Consider the following 5,029-nt stretch of genomic DNA (forward strand, 5'->3'; position numbering starts at 1 on the left):
GACAAGGAAGTTGTTACAAATCTATTGCCCTCATAGAAGCAAGGAATAATGAGGATCTGAAAGTTAGTGGCAGTGGGAATGGAGAAAAGAGGTTAAACATGAAGAATGTCAAGGGGGTAGAAGTCGAGGGTTGCTGGGGGTGGGATGGAATCAATTCCCAGGTTTTCATCTCAGGCAGCTGGCTGGTGGTGTCATTCGCTAGGAGAAGAGGAGGAGGAGAATGAAAGCATATTATTGGTGATGGTGAACTCCATTTGGAATAAAGTGAGTTGGGGGTTCCTGGAGGACCAACAAGTAGAGAGGAGCAGTCCTTGGTTGCACATTCAAGTAAGAAGCCTAGGAGTTGAGTTTGGACAGGAAACACAGATTTGGGAGTCATCAGAAGTAGCTGGAAGTTAAAGCTCTGCAACCAAACTGAGGGACCAAGAGAAGGACAAGGATGACCCCACAGGTGTGCAGCCTGGACAAGGCACATAGAGGAAGAGGAACCAGGAAGGACCCAGAGTGGGGTGGTCAGAGGGAGAGGAGGGTGTGAGAGACCAAGCAGCACCCAGTGGAGTCAAAGTCTGCAGAGAAGGAAGGGAGGTGGGATGGGAGACGTCTGTGACTTTAGGAACAGAATCTATTGGTGACTGTTCAATGCAGCTTTGGTGGCATGGTGGTAGGGGTAGAAACCAGGGGCTCAGCGAGGTCACAAGCTGGGGACATAGGTGTCAGCTACCCTTTGAAGGACACGAATGGGTCACAGCTTCAAGGCTGGCTGTTTGGTTTCCAGTGGGAGAGACTTGAATAGATTCTCCGCCTCATGCTCTCTAGCAGTCCACGATGCTGAAAGGACTGTTGCGGCCACCGATGGTTAGAAGCCGTCTCAGTTGGGCTTCTCCTATCGCATGGAAGACTTTACTTTTACTTTTCCGACTCACCAGATGTCTCGCCAGCTTCCCAGGCTCCTGGTCCTGGGTGTGCTTCCTATCCACTGTCAGAGGCAAGCAGCTCGCCATGCCCCTGCCGCCGCCTCCACTATCACCACCTCCACTGCCGCCTGGCAGTCAGGCCTCACCTCTGCCTTATTCTGTGTCCCCTCTAGACCCATACTTGCTCCTCACCACTTGTGCCCACATGGGTCTCAGGACTCCGAGTCCTAGCAAGAGCCTGGCATGGTCCCATAAGTAGCCAGGTGACCAGTGTGATGATAGGGACCCTGGAATGGGATTTTCCACACCCCAACTTTTGGGTTTTGGATGCATTACAAGGGTGCTGAGGTGTTGCCCCTGTACCAGCTGGGGTAGGCGGGGGCAGGGCTGCCTCAGTCTAGCAGCCCTCTCATTCCCACAGGCTGTCCTTTGAAAGAAAGTGAAAGTGTTAGTTGCTCAGTCATACCCAACTCCTTGCCACCCCATGGACTGTAGCACACCAGGCTCCTCCATCCATGGAATTCTCCAAGCAAGAATACTGAAATGCGTAGCCATTCCCTTTTCCAGGGGATCTTCCTGACCCAGGGATCAAACCTGGGTCTCCTGCATTGCAGGCAGATGCTTTACTTTTGAATCCCTGTTTCCTTTGCGAGTTGTGATGTGGGAAGCTCTACCCTACAGGACTCCAAACCCCCCTCCCCGCCCCGCCTTCCCGCCCCGGGAAGATACCCTTTCTTCCTAGTGTAACTCAGAGTCCCTCTGCTGTCTGTCTTCTCCGCTTCCCTTTCCTTGTTCTCTGGAGACAGGGACAGTCTGGCCCCTGCCCACATCAAATGCTGTCTGGGGCTGGGACAAGCCTCAAAACACACTTTAAATCACTTCTTTCCCTCCATCTTCCCCAAGTCTGCCCACCACGCACACCCTTGACCTGTATGCCGTGAGTGACAGTGACCTTCCTGAAGGCAGTTGACTCTGCCCCCATGGGCCAAGGCATCACACCAGTGTCTGATTAGACTGTGTTACCCCGTGGAAACACATGGTGCGTGAATGTAGCTTTCTCCTGGGCTCTTATAGGTACACGTCCTGGGACTGTTAATGCGGGGCTGGACTTTGCTCCTGCTGATCTCCTGCCTGGAGTATCTTCCCCTCCCTCGTCACCACTGACTCAGTGTAAATCTTGTCTTACAGGGGAGACTGACAACCAGGGAGGTGGGGTCAGCTGGGCTTTATTTTCTTGAAGAGCCTAACTCTTAAAAGGGGTCTTCTTTGTCAACTACTTGGGCTGCCAGAACAAAACACCACACACTGGATGGCTTAAACCACAGAGATTTAGTTTCTCAAGAGTTCCAAGGTGCCACTGATATTGGTTTCTCCTGAGGCCTCGCTCTTTGGCTTGCAGATGCCACCTTCTTGCTGTGCCCTCACAGAGCATTTTCCGGGGTGGGGGAGGGGAGACAGGAAGAATGAGAGGGAGGAGGAGGAAGAGAAAGGGAGAGTTTCCTTTCTCTTCTTGTAAGTCCACAAATCCTGTTGGATTAGGGTCTATTTTACCACCTCACTTAACCTTAATTACCTCTTTAAAGGTGTCATCTCTAAATACAGTTGCATCAGGGGTTAGAACTTCAGCATATAGATCTTGAAAAAAGTGAAAGTTAGTCGCTCAGTCATATCTGACTCTGCGATCCCATGGGCTGTAGCCCGCCAGGCTCCTCTGTCCATGGAACTCTCCAGGCAAGAACACTGGAGTGGGTTGTCATTACCTTCTCCAGGGCATCTTCCCCACCCAGGGATTGACCCTCCCGCAATGCAGGCAGATGCTTTACCTTCTGAGCCACCAAGTAAAGGTATATAAACCTTGGGGGAACACAATCCAGTCCATAACATTCTATCTTTAACACATTCTATTTTTCTGCATTTTCTCCAGTGCTTGGGTATTGCATTAGTTTCCTATGACTGCTTTAACAAATTACGACAAACTTGGTGGCTTAAACCAACACTAGTCTATTCTCTAACTGATCAAGAGGCAAGAAGTCCAAAATTGGTATCACTGAGTTGAAATCAAGCTGCCAGCGGGGCCTCAGTCCCTCTGGAAGTTCTAAGGTGGACCCTGCTCCTTATCTCTTCCAGTTTTTGTGCTTAATAGCATTGCTTGAATTGAGGCCACATCATACCAATCTCTGCCCCTGCAGTGCTCACTTTCTTTCCTCCTCTTCTGTGTATCAAATTTTCCTTTACTACTCTCTCATGAGGACAATTGAGATTGCATTTAGGGACCCCCTGAATAAACCAGGAAAACAACCTATCTCAAGATCCTTAACTTACTCATATCTGTAAAGATCTGTATTCCAAATGTTACATTTTCAGGTTCCAGGGACTTGGAACTGCTACTTTTCGTGGGGCCATTATTCCCTCCACTACAGGTATATAATTCATATACTATCATTTGGGGGTTTTCCTGGTAGCTCAGAGGTAAAGAATCCTCCTTCCAATGCAGCAGATGTGGGTTTGATCCCTGGATTGGGAAGATCCCGTGGAGGAGGAGGAAATGGCAACCCACTCCAGTATTCTTGCCAGGAAACTTTCATGGACTGGAGGAGCCTGGTGGGCTACACTCCGTGAGGTCACAGAGTCGGACACGACTGAACACACACACGCACTATCATTTGGTGTTTTAGTAACGTAGTCAACCTATGAAAGACTTAAAAGATGTCTTTCTTGGGTGTGTGTAGGCAGGATCACACCCCTCCAAACCATCCGGCTGGACAGGTTTGTCCATCCAAAGGACAGCTGCTCTGTCCTTTGCTGTGGTCTACTCCTAGGACCTGAAGGGTGGTCTGGAGGTTGAGAAGCTGAGAAGTCTCCCTGGAGAGAAAATGCTTGGATGATCAAGGATGGGAGAGCAAGGAAAGGAGAGCATCTTCCATGGATTCCTATTTCACGGCTGATTAGAGGGCTGGGTATCTCACTCCTATAAGCCATTTCACTTGCAATAATTTTACTTCTAGTTAGAGCAATCTCCAGGCTGAGTCTCGGGCAGTAAGACTCTGCTTTCCCCCCTCTTACAAAACAGAGTCTGTCCCTAATCTGTGTTCTGTGTCATGATGCTTTTTTCCCCCTTTCTGGATTACTTAAAGTACCTGATCAATTTTCAATTTACTTATGAAGTCCAAGGGCTTCCATGATAGCTCAGTTGGTAAAGTATCTGCCTGTAATGCAGGAGACCCTGGTTCGATTCCTGGGTCAGGAAGATCCCCTGGAGAAGGGATAGGCTACCCACTCTACTATTCTTGGGCTTCCCTTGTGGCTCAGCTGGTAGAGAATTTGCCTGCAATGCAGGAGACCTAGGTTCAATCCCTGGGTTGGGAAGATACCCTGGAGAAGGGAAAGGCTACCCACTCCAGTATTCTGGCCTGGAGAATACCATGGACTGTATGTATAGTCCATGGGGTCATATGAAGTCCAAAGAGGCAACTGTGTTGAAAATTAGCAATTTTAATCAATGGTGAAAGCACCACTTTTTTGTTTTGTTTTGTTTTAACAAAGAGGGTTACTGCAGAATCAATCTTCACAAACAGTGCTTTATTTGGTCACAGGATCCATGGTCCACTATTAGGATGGGAGAACTTTATTGGATGCTAATCTAACATCTAAAATTATATTTGTCTGCTCTTCTTTCTTGCCATTTATGGTAAAAAATCTGAAGCCAGAGCACCATAAATGTTTTGCTTCTCATTTTCTAGTCTCATCCCAATTTCATTTTCTCGCAATGAGAGGAGGGATTGGAAGATAATTAGCAATGTTCTTCTCCCACATTTAACAACATCTCTGCTTACTGTGCTCTATGTTACTGCTTACTCTGAAAAATTCAATATGTAACTTGAATATTGTTTCAGGCTTTTCAAAGTTTTGTGTGTTTCTGGGACATTACTAATGGTTTACCTTAAAATGAATAGAAACTATTATGAAGGAGACTTCAGGATAAAAGCATAATCCCCTCTAGGAACCACTTCACTAAAATGCCATTGTTAAGGGATGGGGCGGAAGAAGCAGAAGGAAGGTTAGACAGTGACTTAGAAATATCAACATTTGGTGTCAAGGCATTGATCCCTTTATAC

At 47.8% G+C, this 5,029-nt stretch overlaps 1 non-coding gene across 1 annotated transcript; it reads left to right on the forward strand.

Moving 5' to 3' along the window:
- The first annotated feature begins 4,088 nt into the window (after nucleotides 1-4,088).
- Nucleotides 4,089-4,162, forward strand: TRNAY-GUA. Its single transcript has one exon. It is a non-coding gene; the product is annotated as a tRNA-Tyr (tRNA).
- Nucleotides 4,163-5,029: the final 867 nt, after the last annotated feature.

Source organism: Cervus canadensis, chromosome 5 (assembly GCF_019320065.1).
Source record: "Cervus canadensis isolate Bull #8, Minnesota chromosome 5, ASM1932006v1, whole genome shotgun sequence".
NCBI classification, from domain to species: Eukaryota; Metazoa; Chordata; class Mammalia; order Artiodactyla; family Cervidae; genus Cervus; species Cervus canadensis.